The sequence below is a fragment of the Ostrinia nubilalis genome, chromosome 17 (assembly GCF_963855985.1).
Source record: "Ostrinia nubilalis chromosome 17, ilOstNubi1.1, whole genome shotgun sequence".
Classification (NCBI taxonomy): Eukaryota; Metazoa; Arthropoda; class Insecta; order Lepidoptera; family Crambidae; genus Ostrinia; species Ostrinia nubilalis.
In genome coordinates, this window is record NC_087104.1 from 9,444,051 (window position 1) to 9,462,271 (window position 18,221).

General features: G+C 35.0%; 1 protein-coding gene across 1 annotated transcript in view; it reads left to right on the forward strand.

Moving 5' to 3' along the window:
- Nucleotides 1–18,221, forward strand: part of LOC135080028 (semaphorin-1A) — a 451,301-nt gene that overhangs the window by 313,414 nt on the left and 119,666 nt on the right. The gene's annotated exons all lie outside the window — the stretch shown is intronic.

Genomic DNA, 18,221 nt, shown 5'->3' on the forward strand with positions numbered 1-18,221 from the left:
TTCAAAGTGCCAAGTGTTCGAATCTGCCACAAAAAACACTTGCCATTGTTAAAGACCCTACAAACTCAAAGTCTTTGTTCCAACAGCAGGAACTGAACAATCATTACTCACCGCATTGATTTCACGTCGGGAAAGCGTAGCGTGAGTGTCATAAACCTGTCAGAATAGAAATATTCCAAACAGGGGATTCCCCGTAAAAACCAGGGAAAGATCATCAAAACACATCGACGCAATGTGCCATGAAACATCGCGATGAATGCCGTGAAAGCGTTAAGCCGGTGACAGACGATCGCATTCGATATTTCGATCGCTGCGTATCGCAATTCGAAAAATACGGAATAAAAAAGGATGGAATTTTGAGGTGAGAACACGGGTTAAATTGGTCATTTAAAATGCATGCTTGAGAGAATGAATTTGACTTTTGATTTGGCAGCTTCAACGTTACGTGAGAATGCTTACCGTATTGTTTACGATAAACAACATAACATTTTTCATGTGTGTCATCTACATTCTCAATTAGGTAGGTATATGGATAACCCTACAGCGTTTTTTCAGTTGCGAGCAAGTTTCTTAAGGTGCCGAGAGTAATAACATTAGTTAAAATGCTTTACTTGTAATTATCTATTCTGTGGCATTACTTACACACTTTGGTTGGTATATTAAGATACCAAGATTGATGGTCCAATAACGAAGCCATCAACTCCTTAGAAAATTGCGTGATCTAAATCTGTTTCTTCATGCAGAATGGTGGAAATGCAAAGCTAAGCTGTATGTATCACATGCTTGTATTCAAAACCCTTCTTCCTATTGGCATTTTAGTGAGTCGCTTCATATTACTTTCACGTTCTTCACAACAAAAAATATCTCAAAATACACCAGAAATGTCGAACAACCGCAGAGTGAGTGTTAAGCCTCAGACAGACGCTGCAATCATTGGCAACAAATCCGACTAGACATTAATCTGTGGGCGTACTTATTGCGATTTCTGCGAATGAAATGTACAAAAATTCTACTTACAGTCGTGTACCTGATCCGGAGGGGTTCCGTGTCCGTGTACCTGATTCAGAGGGTTCTGAATCGTTTTGACAACTGAATATGGATAAAAAAAACTTAATTAACATTAATTAGTGATTATGAAGATGCATTCACCAATTATGTCGAAGGGTCGAAGGACACTTTTTTGTTATTTTATTATTTTGTTGTAAAATTGAAAATGTTAACTAATGAGCCGTCGATTGTACCTACACTGAAATTTAGATGGAGTTAGTTAAAATATTCATTAAATATTTTCTTAAATAGGCATAAATCTTCTATGAATCGTATTTTATGCTTAATATCAAATTACGAGCCTAAATTTTTTTTAAATAAAAAATATAACTCACTGACCCATCTTTCTCTACCACATACCTACCAACTCTTACTATATATAAGGTACAAAAAACTCGTGTTTTCATTACTTAGCTGTTTCGGCAACACTCGCAAACAAAGTAGCACGTTACTTTAAAACGTTCTTTCATCCCATGCGGTACCCCAAAACACTGCCTTTTGCCTTGACAAGGAAAAAGGGGAAACCGCTGATTGCCCTGGTGAAAAATTACACATCATCGCAGATGTCTAAAAGCTCTCATACAACACATACATAATACATGCATTATGTGTGCACGGCATTTGCCCGTTGAATGGCTCTTCCCACTTATTACATCTTGTCAGGGTGAAATGTATTAAAATTATTATTGCGAGGCTGATTATGAGAATATTCAAGCTCAAAATTAATCACTAGCTAAAAAACGGGTTTTTGAAAATCTTATTTACATACGAAATGCTTATCATCGTAAGAAAGTACGAACATAAACTCACAAAACTTCGTACGCGAAGTTCGTACCGCCTATGTTTACCAGGGATAATTTAAGATTCTAATGATGAAAGATTTTTTCAAATCGTTTCAGTATTTTTGGAGCCTATTCAATACAAACAAACAAATTCAAATCTTTCCTATACAGGAATTATATTAAAACTAATTAAATAATTTGATGACCATAATACTACAATTTAGATTACCTTCTCGAATATCTTTTTCACAGATATAAAACTTTAGTACTTGACAACACCACTCTACGTACTCGTAGTAGGAACTACGAATTCGTAGTTACTACGCATTCGTAGCAGCTACGTATCTTTAGTCACTACGCATTCGTAGCAACTACGAATCTTTAGTTACTAACGCTCGTATTCACAAACTATGCTTGCAGCTGCAAATCGAACGCACAGCGTTGAATAGAGCTCTTTGATTGGTTCGCATGTAACCCTGTGCGTTCACGCACACTGTGAGACCTCATAGTAATGTTTGTGAATGCGGGCGTAAGAATGCGTACTGCGTAGTGATATAAATCAAGCTCATCATCATCATCATCATCTCAGCATGCTTTCCGTGTTGCCCGGTTGGTAGCGGCCTGCGTCCAGCGCCTTCCTGCTACCTTTATGATGTCGGTCCACCTGTGGGTGGACGTCCCACGCTGCGTAATAAATCAAGCTAATAAAAACAAAATTAAAACGGCTGCATTATCTTATCACACCCACGGAAGCCTCTCTCTCTTACTTAGTATTCCTTGGTATGGTGACTCAATCAATGGATTCCTCCACGGTCTCTAATTAGGACCGCAATCAAACTGGAAGCGATATTCAGCGGGAATGTTAATTCAAATCCGATCCGAATTAAAGTTATGTCATAAAGGCGCACGCAGAATGGCGGCAGGGCCGAGCGAATGGGCCGAATAAAATTAGTAGACATTTGATAATTTTATTTGGTAAAGGGTGAACTTAGTACTAACCAAGGACATGATCTTGTATTTATAATTCTTGTATAAGTATGTATATTCGTACTTAAAGATTGGTTTGACTGCCATTGAAAGAAATTAATTGGTTAAAAAATTAACTAACAATAAAATATTAAATTAATTATTTTTTTTAAACGTCTTGATGGTGTTGAAAAATTCTTACAATAATATGAAAATTGAATTCGAAATGTCTCATTGTGTTTGATTAATGCAAACTTACAAAATCTTCCTGTCCCAAAAAACATAATAATTATATTTTCATATATTATTTAGAATACATAACCGATACCAGAACTATAAAAACCTAGTAGGGCACTGAAGTTCACAAACTGAAACCTATTCCGTACAATCTAGCCGTTGTCTTTGCATTAGTTTAAAAAACGACACAGCTGTAGAGCAAGGAAACTCAGAAGCAACTTATATCTGTGTACGTAATCGTTGGGACTTGCCCCGCGAACGGGTCCATATTCGGTTGCATAAAAAATATTGTCATAATTTAAGAGTGCATAATTTTTTTTGGCATACTCATCATTTCGCATAACGTTAATACAGAATAAATCATAAGGCATATATTTTTTTGCCATAACCACTTTTATTATAATAATATTTTAATATATATTTTTTCTGTATTCTTGTTTTTTTAATAACGATTTCTAGGCATAACATTTATTGGCATCTAAACCAATGCCATAAATATTACCATTCATAATATACAAAATACCATAATTTTAACAAATATGAAATATAAAAATGTTATACATATAAAATATAAGTTAACAAATATAAATAGACAAGCAAGCATGCAAACCAACATGCAAGCAAGCAGCAAGCATGCAATCAAACAGCAAGCATGCAAGCATGCAAGCAAGCTGCAAGGAAGCATGTAAGCATGCATGCAAGCAAGGATGCAAGCAAGCATGCAAGCAAGCAGCAAGCATGCAATCAAGCAGCAAGCACGCAAGCATGCAAGCAAGCAGCAAGCAAGCATGCAAGCAAGCAGCAAGCAAGCATGCAAGCAAGCAGCAAGGAAGCATGCATGCAAGCAAGCAAGCAAGCATGCAAGCAAGCATTAGGATTGCCTTATCTCCGGCGCTGCGGGAAGTGCGGTCCTTCCGCTCTGGCGTAACATATACCCGGCATGCCATGCTCGCTTCCGCAGCTTCGGCTTGCTGGTCGCCTTCGGCGACCAGCCTCAGCCGCTCCAGCTCGCACGGCTGCCGGATATATGTTACAGCGAGCGAGGACCGCACTCCCTCCGCGCCTCCGGCTTTTAAATTACACTCTAGTATAGGGCAGAATAGTACCACGTGGAAGAGACCACGGCCAGTCGGGATCAACATAATTACAGACCAGGCAAGCTTAATGTTGTAAAAGAAATGTGGACTGTATAATATGTGCGTTATAATAGATAAAAGGGATTCGAGATCAAACAGAATGTATTTTCACGAGCTTAAGCTTTCTAAGAGACAGGTCAAAAATTAAGAACAAAAATGACAATGATACAGAGAATTTAGTTTTTGCAAATCTATAGGCCGAAAGAGTATAAAGGTGGAAGGAGGATCGTTCGCAACATCACAAATACATAATTATTTACTCTTCAATGTTGGTTGCTCTTATAGACAATATTTATGACTTTAAATGTTATAAATAATTAAATTATGTTTATAGTATTTTATTAAAAACAAACTTTATGTATATAAAAATTATGTTCTTTACATTTATGATTATTTAAATTATGGTATTGAAAATTAGAGAAAGTTATTATTATGCCTAAGAAACCATTATGCATTTAGAAAACTATGCATATCAAAGTTTATGCGAAAAAACTTTATGCAAATACTGTTATGCCAAACTAAATTATGATGAAAAATGTTATGCGTCTGAGAGGGCACCCCCCGCGAACGCCCCGCCAACGCCCCGCTAACGCCCCAGCACTGGAGCGACCGACTGTCGTTAATCTTAATGCAAATTCGTGCCGGGCGTCCCTAATGGCGCCCGTATTTACTATTTACACGTCTTATTCTTCGCGTTGAATTATTCTCTACGTGGTAGGAATTCGCTGAATGTCTGTAAGGTCCTACTGGCAGTGCTTGAAGATTTAAGAGAGCAAGATATAAATATATCACACACTCTAAATATCACATTCTCACAACAAGAGTGGTACAACTCAAAATACTTCTTTTTTTAGAAACAGCAAGTAGGTGTTCACGTAGTTTTTGACACAGTGAATCCGATAGCAAGAACTTTTTGATTATTTTGAGTGTTTGGTAGGGTAGGCGTACGATAATGTTTGAAGATGTTCATGTAAATTATGAAAATTATTTGAAAAAGCTGATATAACAATGTAACTAGACAATCCATTCCACTCTAAATCACTCAGTTTATTCCTTTAAACTACAAAACTTCCATTGGAAATTCCTGTACAATAGTATAGTTAAATTCTTTGTCTCCGCTCGCAGAATTCCGCTCGTATAATGTAGGCTCTTGATCCAGCCAGTAAATGGGGCATAACTAGGCATTAGACAAATTGGCAAAGTGCCCGGCGCCCCGCCGGCATTGCCAGTAATACAGTGTGTATACGGCTTTAGTTGAAACTAGCATACGATTCCCTCGCTCTGGCTCTGGGGAAAATAAAAAAAAAATAACGTGACAGAGGCTGTATAGTTTAATGTCTTTGCGTGAAATAAATTGAAGACTGTTTTTGAAATTGTTTTTTTATTGTATTTTATTTCCAGTCAATTACAGTTTTTTATTTTTATTTATTTATTTAATAGGACAACCAACAAGACATACACTGGAAGACAATCAATATTTACAACCTATTTAACTTAATCTAAGTGCTGCCTTAATTATAGGTTGCCACGGCATGCAATAGTGGACTTATACATAAACTGTGTCTACACTTAAAGAAAAGAGTTTCTTCAGCGAGTATTATTTAGCTGGAATAACATTTCGCCCGCGACTCGATGCGAAGCTGTTTAGGATTTTGCGCTTAAATGAAGGTAGCTTGTCCCGAAAGACATCTAGATCAAGATCGAGGTTCCTTGTTAGACTGTTAAACTGTCTTTGGAGTCTATTCATGGTGGCGTAGTGACCTAAATTGCTTTTGCAGCCTTTAATATAAAACGGAACATACCTAGCGCGACGTGCCAATTTAAAGGGAACATTGAGATTTATTAATTCTAGCAAAAATGGGCAGTCCGCAATACCATTAATTATTTTATAAAGGAATACCAGGTCAAGCAAAAGCCTTCGGTCCTTTAGACTATCTAGTTTAAAGTGGGCTAGTCGCTCCTCATATGAAGGTTTGAAATAAATACTTTTTTTAATAAAGATAAAGAGGATATGGGGGCAAAGTCAACCCACTGTTCATAAAAATATCTCATTATTAAGTACTCTGCCTAAATTAAAACAATATTTTTCTCGTATGTCATTTGTTCATATACATAGTTTTGTTTTCATACATAAGAATACATTACAGAAAATTAATTTGGGATAGTCTGTTTATACACGGTCTATATTCCGAAGGCCTTATGTGGGGTTAGGCGAGGAGCCAATCTCTTCTAATGACGGTTCCTAATACAATAATATTGCTCTATTATTTTAACTGGCCTTTTGCAGAACGAAATATATCTTGGCAGCCTTGCAGAATATTTTAATTTCATCTACAATGCAATCACTTATAAAAATATACAGTATGTAATTTTTTTGAAGGACTTGTTTTACTAAGTGCTACTAGGAATTTATGACAAAGGTAGTGTCATTTTTTCCGTATTATAAGTTGACCAAGTAGTGTATTTGCTAAAATAATTTATTTCCACCAAACGTTACCTTAAAGCTTTTATTGGTAATTTAATTTGATAATAAAAACTACCATAATTTTGATGTTCAATTTTCACACTCACAATCGCCATCCTAACCAAACAAAACAAACGCCAGCCTCACAGGATCGTATCAGTTAATTGCATCAGGCATGAAAGCCGGGTCTAAAAATCATGAAAATACTGTTTTAGAGACGTACGTACAACATTATTGAATTAGCCGGCCCGGCGCAATGCAGTATTTCTACGGAGAGATCGTGGAATTGAGCAAAATTTAATGTCTGCTCTTTATGAGAATTAGTTTTTGGAATTGGAAGGAATTAGCGAGAGGTTTTTTGTCCGTGTGAGGAACGGGTACAGTTAATTGCATAAAGTCGTTCGCATTGTTAATGAAGATATTGTATAGAGCTTATGTATGTCGCATTTTAATGCGGAAAAATGGTTATTAAAGTGTAGTTTGTTTATTTTTCTTAGGATGCTTTGACAAAGGGAGATGCCACACGGGCGTTGACGTTGCGTTGTGGTGTTGTGTCGACGCTGCGTTTTACGTCAGATTTATGTGTGGCATCTCTTTAAATGAATGGTTTTAACAAAATCTGATGAAATTAAAAACTATTTTGTCAGAATTCTTTAAAAATACCTAAGGCTCTACTTGTTAGGGCAACGCCCGCAAAAAACCATCCGTTCGAATTTGAAATTGGAATTTCAAACGCACACACTTAAATGTGACACAATACTGGAATTTCGTAGGAAAGGACTCTTAAGCCCGTTTTCACCATCAATCCCTATAATTTAAGTGACACCTATGGTAACATATAACAGGAACTTAGTTTTCATAGGAGTTAAAAATGGGTAGTATTTAAACGAGCGACTGTAAATTTATGTTGTAAGTGTCAAAAATAATTAATGTGGGCTAAAGAATTACTAAGTGAGCGACTGAGTGCGAGTGACGAAAAATCAAAAGAACAGCAACTTACAAAAAAAAAATTGAGTTCCTTAAAATATAAAATGAGAAGCTTCATAATATTTGAGCGACCTAATATTTGATTGAGTGTCAACATTAGGTCCTGCATTTTTTTCAATATTTGGCAAATGCTTTTTTTATACTGAGCGGTATTTTTAACTTTAATGAAGTGTTTCGAATGCAAAAACTACTTTGAAAAATACTATTATGAGCAGCGTATTATGAGCCCACATTTAAATAAAAAATGATCTTATGAAATAAATATTTGACGGAACACTATTCTGGTAGCGAAAAAAATAAATCATTAAAATTTAAGGGTAGGTAATCAAATTAAACAATGTATTACGAAAAATGAAATAAATTTGTATTTTCTTAAATCGAATCAACAAAAACAAAACAAAATAAAATAAGTCGCTTCTGTCAACCCAAAAAAAAAGTAATCTTATTAATAAGGTTCATTGATTGGTACCTATGAGGATTGAGGGGCTCTACCTACTCATCGTCACTGTATGATAAGTGCTGGCTTGGACTTAGCGGGTCGGCCTCGTTTTCTTTTTTGTCCAATAGGTATCAGTTTTGCTTCCAGTGGCGGTGTTGTTAGTTTGAGCCGAATTGCTAGACCCAAAACGTGTTTGCATACATATTTTGTTAAAAATTCGGGACAGTCGCCCCGCCCCCATTCGAATTCGCGCGCTGTAACAATCTGTAGTTTTCATTAATAAAGCGTATCAAAATAAAAAAACATGAGACCTCAAATATAATATCAGTAACCAATAATCATTAATAAAGCAGCTCACAAAACTTTGCTTAGAATTAACTTTTTTGTAGTTCGTTCAGTAAAACCTCAATTAGAAAAATCTAATGTATCTTCATATTATTAAAGTTGCCCTCTCTGTATTTCTAGTCGCTCACTTAGTAATTTAGTCGCCCGGATAGTATTTTTATGTCTGAAATGTAATAATCAAAACCCACATTTTGTAAGTTCGTTCTGGATTTTATTATTGATCAATATTCGTCGTTAGTTTGGTTAATTTTTCGCTTACTCAAATTCATACCGCTCAAGGTATTAAAACAGTATGCCATCATCAGTCGCAAAGTTTTTTTTTAGTCGCTCGTTTTATAATTCCCCGTTAAAAATTAGGGATTGATGGTGAAAAAGGGAATTAGACTTGTACCAATGGTAAATAAATAAATAGTTATTTTATGTCTACTTTAGTCGCTGGTCAGCCTAGCCTCGCTACAATTTTCCGGACGCCTCACACAAATTAGCCGGGCATTTCATTTAAATACGTAATCGCATCGATGATTCATTCAAAATGATAGTTTAATACGACAGCCGCGACGACGCGCCATTAATGAATGCCAACCGGCAAAACTGGTAATATCCAGTTATAACCGGTTATAACCTGTGGTAATGACACCACGCGATTGGCAGTTCAATTCGATCGGCAGACACGGTCATTACCGAGTTAACAAATGCCAGGAGTTATCGGGTTCTCACAACGGTAATTTTCTTGTTGTGTTGTAACGATAGCGCTGTTAACATGTAATTTTTTGAAAACATTTTTGAGTGAAAAATACGGATAATATTATAAGGACTGGTATTATTTAGTCATCTCCTCTTTTAATAATTTATTTTTACATCAGAAAATTATTTGCTTCTAAACATTAATTTATTTACACTTAATATAAACCTTGAGCAAGATAGTGGTTAAATACCTTATTTCTACAGAAGAACCCTAACGTGACACACCCAAATCGTAACGAGAAAACTTGTAATTTCTTCTTAAAGACCAAAAAATTTTGAACCTTAAGATAAGGCCATAAAGCTCAAAATAAGGTGTTCAGTAATACTTTGATTCCACTGCCATATAAAGTTTTAAATCTCAACAAATGAACATCGCATCTCCTAATATGACACCTAACAAATGATTCAAATCAAATAAACTCCTGTTCAGTCAATAAATGTCTTAATTCATGTACAAACACCCTGTATGGTGCTAATAAATTACACAAACGACATTCTGGCCTTTAGACGGCCATTCATCCACCCCTGACCTTAATAAGGGGCAACCACCCCCAAAGTACGACAGATGTGTGAATTAAAATACTGCACCTAAAATTTATTTACAACACGACATTCGACTATTAATCCCCGGCTATAGGGCTTTTAATCCACTAATATCCATTTTATTTGAATACTGTCAAATGGTTAAAACTCAAACACACAAGCAAAAGTTATCTCTATAATAAACAGAGCAAATAACATTTTCGCGCAACGCGAATCCGATCGGCGCTAAATCCAAAAAAATGTAGCTTGATAAATAATTTGAAGCTTATTCCGTGAGAGGAAAGGTTTAAGTTTGTTTACACGTGGATTACAATTTTTCAACACTTAACTAATTAAGGGGGAGGGCAGGCAATAACGGAACACTGTAAAGGCGTAATGGTGATGCTAGAAATTATTGCCCTGGACGACGACTATGAATATTCATTTCGTTTGTTTTTTAAATTATGAAAGTCGTGGAAGACTGCTATAAATTCTGGTCGCTGTAATAATTTTGATTGTTGTAATTTTGTTACAGTCGTTAAAATATTTGTAATTGTGTACCTACAGCTATTATAATTGTGTATGAACAAATGACCCGGGCAATAGGCACGTTTTAAGAAAATGATGTCGTAGTAAGTGTCCCTGATTTGACTTAGGGACATTAATTAGTCTCTAATTAAATTACCATACCAATGTACAAGAAATTTTAATTTATAAATATCATCATTTTCTATAAATGAATTATTTTTATTTGGTATATAATAATAAAAAGCGAGTAATATTCCCAAATACAAAAAACCAATCAAAGCAAATATTTAGAGGGCTTTCCAAATTCTATTGGAATAAATTACTTCACAATGTTCGCAAATTGAGCCTAGCTTTAAGCGCAGTCTAAAAGGCTCAATTAAGCGAGCCGATTTTATGTTCTCTACTTACCTACACTGGTCTGGTACACATTTGAATAAATAAATTTGAATATAAATTCATCTGGGCCTAATTTAGAATGTTTTGAACGAAATAAAAGCAATTTATGTTTGGATGTTGAATTATTATACGTTTCAATCATAGTTTTAAAATAAAGTAATAGCCACACGTCAATAAAAATTTAGGTTTTTTAAGTAGGCAGTGTGGAACTAAACATACCTACGTACTACTACTTGCACTATACGTGATCATTTACCATCATCATCATAATCATCATTTCAGCCACAGGACGTCCACTGCTGTATGCATATATATGCATACAGCAGTGGACGTCCCATATATGCCTCCCCCAATGACTTCCACATCGCACGGTTGGTAGCGTTGATCATTTATCGGTAATTAAATATTATTTAACTGCAATTTTAATCGGAATCTGACTATATTTGTCACAGTCACCAAGTCGTGTTATTACTTGCTAAGACTACCCGAGCACAAAGATTTTGATCCAGGGCCACTTCATACCGCGTAAAAGCCCGAAGATTTTTCATCTTAATATTCGGTGATAAAGTGTATAGAAGCGCTGAGGCCGATTATTTTCAATCGAAGATTTTCAACGGAGGAAAAATATTCGTTTCCCATTCAATCTGTCCCTCGCTGCGTCTTGCCCTGCCCCTGCCTCCCCTGCGGGATACCGCATTGCAGCCGACTTTATGAGATATTTGGATCGGTTTACAGAACAAAAAAATGCGTGCCGATATTTGTTTGGCAGGATTGTGGCACAGGTTTGCGGATATTTTGAATTTCTATGCTTTAATAAAATATGACGTTTACATTCAATGTTATTTTTATCCGGTTTTGTATAACAATAAGCGACATGTGACAAAATGGTATTGTTATGATCGGTATTGGTATCGGTTATGTCCTTGCCGTTCTTTTGTTTCCGATTTGCCAATTTTGTTCTGTTGTTATGAATTTTATAGACTTTTGTTTTTTGTTGCAGGTACTTCACCGCTTACATTATCAGGCACACATACTAAACTAAGTATAACTATTAGAGATGAAACGGATAGTTGTTTGGCCGGATACCGGATACCGGATATCCGGCCAGCTGCTAGGCCGGATAGCCGGATATCCGGCGGCCGGATAGTTGGCCAATTGTCTCGTTGCATGTCGTGACGAGTTTAGCGCCGCATAGGTGCTTCTAACGAGATCAGTGGGTCTATTAGTAGAATGACTAGTCACACTTTTCGAAAATCGAATCCGTCCGAATAGAATGTCAGATTTTGCCACTTGTCTAGGGGGTAGATCAATTCGGGCGATTTCGGTTGCCATCGTGAGTGTGTGATTGAATAGTGCAAATTAAATTAGTTTACTTGAGATGAGAGATCATCAGTGAAAAAAAGATCGCCTATTTTATTTGGAAATATTTCAACATTAACAGATATTTACTATTAATGTATTCGTCATTAGAGTGAATAGCCCAGAAAAATAAATTAGTTTTTTGAAAAGCTTTAATATGGCTTTTTTGTAACTTTTGGACTTTAAATAAAAGACGTCATTATTATAAGCCATTTTATTGACATTTACCTCAAAGATTAATGCATTTCATTTTATTAATAGGAAATGGTCGTAGTTTTTTAATATCCGGTATCCGGCCGGATAGTGAGTTACTATCCGGTATCCGGCCGGATAGTAAATTTAGGCCGGATATCCGGCCTACCGGATAGTTACCGGATATCCGTTTCATCTCTAATAACTATCTATTAACTACTATTTGACTACAAGAGACTAAATACAATTTAAAATACAGACACCACGAAGATTTTATTAGAACTGCCCGGCCAACTTACAACTAAAAAGAGATCTGAGGATAAATTTAATAGACGGCGCGTTTAAAAATTAAAGGCAAAAAGTACAAAACGACATTTTAAGTCACGTTTCGTGTAAATTCATTTTTGAACTTTTATTTTTTCTCTCATTGGGGAGCCGGGTTTATGTTATCTTTTGCGTTTGGTTTTTGTTTATTTTCCGCGAACCCTTAATTTCGCGTTGAGTAATTTTTTCGTTCGCTAACGATGGTGGATTTGGAATTGCAAATGTCGTTAATTGTCCGATGAAAGTTAGCGTTCGCACTTAGAGGAACGCAGGCGACTGATTGTTGAAATATTTAACGCTTCCTCGAATAATTTAACGAAGTGCCTTTGCTGTCAAATAATCACGCCGTTGTTAGACTGATCTAAAATTCTTATTGTATTTGTAAACCGTTTGACTTTGAATTAATCCTGATCTTGTTCTTAACGCTCAGTGTTATTGCATAAATTGTCCTACGTGATTGATGAGAGAGTTGCGTTAATTGTAACCAATAAAATATTCAATGACGTCGCGTATATTGTAACTACAGCCATCTTGAACAAGACATCGATCTATCTGTGCCATTATTGGACTAATAAATTAATACCCTTGTCTGGAAACTCGACAATCGAGAATTCCCCAAACAACTGTACTTAAGTCTCGATATAAAGTATTTCTGTTGCCAACTTCACCGAGATCCCCAATGAATTCATCATTATTATTTGTACTGAACAGCTAAATCGGTGGCCCTCTCGTATCAAGAGTTTTCAACTTTCTAGCATAATATTTATTTAGAATTTCACACAACCACGGCGAATTTGACAAAACCAATACCTATTGCGTTAGCGAAATTCAATTGTTCAGGCTATTTTACCTATTACTTATAATGGTATATTGATTAATATTACCATAACAACTTTAGAGACTCTACGACTACGATAACTGTACTACCTGTGCCTACTTACTGAAATAAAAAAAAGCTTCCAAAATTGAGTCATCTAGTGTTCAGTTTCATACAAACATGAAACACGAACCTAAAATAGTTCATTCAATCGTAAATTTTAATTGTAACTGCAAACCGGTTCCAGTATTAACCGTTGACTCAATGTAACTGATACACTCACAATTTTGTCCAGCGTTTTGCCATAGCGAACCACGAGGCACAACTACAAATTTTATTGGAAAAACATTTGTATTGGCTTATTTCCTGCCCGCGGTATTATTTCATACTAATATTACTACAGGATATTTCAACGGAAACGTACAAATGGGTTTCGCAAAACTTTTTTGTTGGCCGATTTTGATCGAGTTTCAATACCTGCCAAGCTTTTTGTAGTAACTAGCCAGTGATATGGCTCTTTTATTTTACAATTTTACCAAAAATCGGATGCTATTGATGGCGCGATCCATTTAGTTTGTTTAGTTTTGGGCCTTTAGATGTATAAATAAATAATTGTTTTGTTATGACATTTATCATGCTCTCACTTTTTTATCTGTTTAAAAAAATATATGTAGAGTATTTTCTAGTATTGTAAATATGCATTTTCTTTCTATTTTCCTTTATATTGAACTAGCGGCCGCCCGGACGGCTATTGAACAACCTTCGATGGCGATTCATATTGTTTTTAGATTTATTGCCAGAAAGTTCCTTCGCAGGGTTGCCAACAAAGACTTTCCTAGTTATGTAAACAACTTTCGATATCTCGAAATTACATCAAGTTAAGTAGGTAAAAGTCAGGGAAAAGGGGGTTTGACAATCCTAGTTTTGTGTTAAATGAGTCGTTGGCATTAATACGCCTGATGGTTTACTGAGATAGAAATTAAGTTCGCCAATTGTCAATTATAATAAAGATAAGTAATAAATAAGTTACATACCTAATCTAAATGTGGTGGAAATATCAGAGTAATATTCCAAAAAAGGTATTGATGTAAAATAAAAAAATAAAAAATTACAGCAATTTCTCGTAAATTATAAGCAATCCTTACTTATTTATGTATATTACAGTTGGTTAGAGCTTCATTTAATATTTCTCTTAATCAACCCTGATCTGTAAGATTTCCCAAACCCTCCATCTGACTGTAGAATTTTTCTTTATCTTTTGAGCCATTTCTACTCACAACACGAAAAAGTATCCACAAAAATGTTTTTGCATATTTCATTCAACATTCACTTCCATTAATATACATTTTTGCGAACTGAAAATGAAAGATGTAATGTTTTAAAAATATTCCACCTGATTTTATGTTAATTTGCCATGACTTACTTATTGGAGTGTAATGTGATTAAATTACTGAATACTTAATCTAAAGCTTTAAAAAGTAGGGTATTTTTGGTATACTTACTTACCGGTCTTAGGCTGGGTTGCACCACCGAAATTTGACCATAACTTTAACGATAACCGGTGTATTTTGTATGGAGTTTGACAGATTTTTGACGTATGTCAAAGTTAAAGTAAGATGGTGCAACCCACCCTTAGAGATACTTATGACTTTGGTACCTACTTGCTTTTGTATTTCTTCTAAGAGAAGACTCTTATGTCTTGCATGATGACAATCAAGTTGCTGAATAAATTAATATCTTAGGTAAATGGTAATATTTTATTGAAAAAAGTAAAAATAAATCAACACAAAAATATAATTTCAAAATCGGATAAATACATCCAGTCTAAAAATTACTATTTTCAAATAAATGTCAGGAATATTTGAATACAATAATACAAAAATCTAACTAAAACCCATTTCAAATGTAGTCGTATCGTCCCAATAATATTTTACCCAGCCACTGCTTCGGCACAGTATTGTGTGGGTGTATAATAATGTCTGTAATATCTGTGATAAAATAATATTATTATCATCGTTGGATAACAGACAATTTTTTCACAGAGATATTTCACAAACTGCTTACGTAACTTTTAGTGCCTCCATACTGGAAGTTCTATGGATTGGATCATTCAATCCATACAAATAATATTTTATTATTGCGAACGTTACCTTGACCGTCTTTTACCTTTCTCTTCACGCTTAAAACCTGAATCAATTTAGATGAAATTTCGTACAGAGATATATTGAAAACCAGTTAAAAATATAGGATAGTTTGTATCCCGGTTTTTGAATGGATACACACGCGTTAAGGTAATTCTGTGACAGGCTAAAATTCATGTCGAATCCGCGTGCAATAGCTAGTAACTCATAAATCTAAACTTATCTGATAATAGTGCATTTTCCAGCCTTCACATAATCCACTGAAAGCACTCCCAATGGGCATTAATCACGCCCTTATTCTTACAATCATCGAGTGTAAACCGGTTTAATCCGGTTTGATTTATATCGTCGGGTAGACGAGTGATTACTTCCTATGCATTAGCGTTGATGAATGTATTTGCATTAGTGATCCAGGCTTAACTACAGATCAGATACAAACGCGATGGGGAGAGGAGTTTGCCCACTGTCATTGTCAGTAGAACAGCATTGTGTTGTGTCTCAGATTTTTATGACCATTATTCGTCTCCCAGGTATATATTTTGCAACTACTTAAATCATAATCTTTATCTATCTCTATCTCAATATTGGTAGCAACAATAATATTAATATTTATCAATATTACATCTGTAATGTTAGTAGAGTATAATTTTTAATTAAATTCAATAAATTGACATTATGAGCAGTTAATTTGGAAATCCCAAATGTAATTTTAGCGATTCTTTTGTTGTTTTGTAATGGTCTAAAATTAGAAAACTCGTAGGGCCTCTTATGGCCCAATCTCCTTTTTTGTCAACCTTATGTACTCACGCACTTTACATAACTTTATAAACTCAAAAACTTCGAATGAAAAGTTTATTTTCGTCTGCAAACAAAAAATATTTTCTGAATACATTTATTTTCTCGCGATTGCCAGAGTTAACTTTTAAAATAAAAAGTTTGGAGACCAAATTGGGTGATCAGGTCATGCCCAAAAATAACGCCTTCGAAAAGTATTCGCTTTGAATCACAGATTTTATATTAATACAATTGGGACAAAGGTTTTATTAATAGCATCTGTTGATAATAGATCAACAGCTTTTAATATATGAAGTTGGTTGCATAACTACACATTACAAGCATTTCAGTCAAATAGTGAAGGAAAATAGAGCTTTTCTCACAAATGCCTAATTTAGCCAATATTTCAGTTACAATAATTATATATTTCATATTAATATCTCTTCTCTTTAAGCTCGACAAATGCTAAATAAAAAACTTGAAAAATAACTGTCTGAAGAATAGTAGCATAGTTTCGTTTGACGCAGTTAATGTGTAACACTTAAAAAGGTAACAGATGGTCCACATCTAAATCACGTCAACTTGACGCAAATGAGTGGCATCGATACCAATAATGAGTTTCGATTTTGTCAGTCCCCAATTCACAACCGAAGATAAACATCGAGGTTTCATTCACACCAGCTGTCGGTTGTTACAGTTTACTAGTGTGATCAAAATGTACTGTCTCAATATCCTTGATAATAAACATAACATTTACTAATTGATCTTCACTTTTTTTATGAACAATTGGTTCACTTAGATCACTAAATACAATATAAATAAATAAATAAAAAATATTAAATTTTATGAATCATAATTTAGCATATTATTTAACATTCGATAATGAAATTTAACGTTTCCACAAATAATACAGCGGTATTATTAAATTTAAGAATCTCTATTACGACTTTTGTAAGACAATGGGAACGAAACGCAAGATAAAGATTATCTGTTTCTTATTTTCCATGCCGCGGTCCCTCGCTATTTGTGAGTTAAATTCTCAGTCCTCAGAGCAAAATAAATTGCTCGACAGAACTGAGAGGAAGACAACACTTGTAATTAATGGAAATAGCCGAATGAGCGTTTTTTTACATTTTGTGGAGTAAAAAGTGAAGTATTTGAGATGTGACACTTTTTGTCATTAATAATAATGTCAACACTTCTTAGGCTGAGTTGCACCACCTAACTTTAACGGTTATTATAATGATAACCGGTGCTTTTTGTTTGGGGTTTGACAGATTTTTGACGTTTGTCAAAGTTAAAATAAGATGGTGCAACCCAGCCTTAGGGTTCAAGTTTTAAACTAATTATGCCAGTCGAGGCGCTTGTATAGCCTACTGTTACTATGCGTAGAAATCATTTAGTCATAATCGTCAGTCACACTGTCTAATGTCCCCTCTGTCATCCACTTTATGGGTTTTTTGCGTAAAAAAGGCATCTCTTTCTAGCCCATCTTTTTCAATAATTTCACTCTCACAAAATTTAACAGGTAGTTATTATTACAGCATTTATAATACTTATCAGTGTTAGTTATTGTTCAATGTTTGGTCCAATACAGATGATGATGCTAAAAACATCCATTGACAATGGACAAACCATACCGCTTTAGGTTGAGTCGCGAACTCATGATCGCTTTCTGTAAGCAGTAAGTTTAGTCTTAAATATTTTACCAGCAGTATAATGTTAAGCAAACTTGACATTTACACTTTAAAGTAATTGCACATTATCCTCAAGAAGCTCACAAATGAATAGCTCGCAAAATTTGAATTTAATTCAGTGAAATTGAGTTCACGGCTCCAAGTTGGAAGTGAATTGTAATAACAATAACATTTAGAAATAGGAACAGCCGCTGTGATCTCGAAACGAGGAATAACGAGAACAGATCCTGCTGTTACTAATTGTGAAATACTGTAGTATCTAGTGATGCTATGATATTCATTTGGTACGTTCCACTAACGAGTTCTTGCATTTCAGGCATTGCT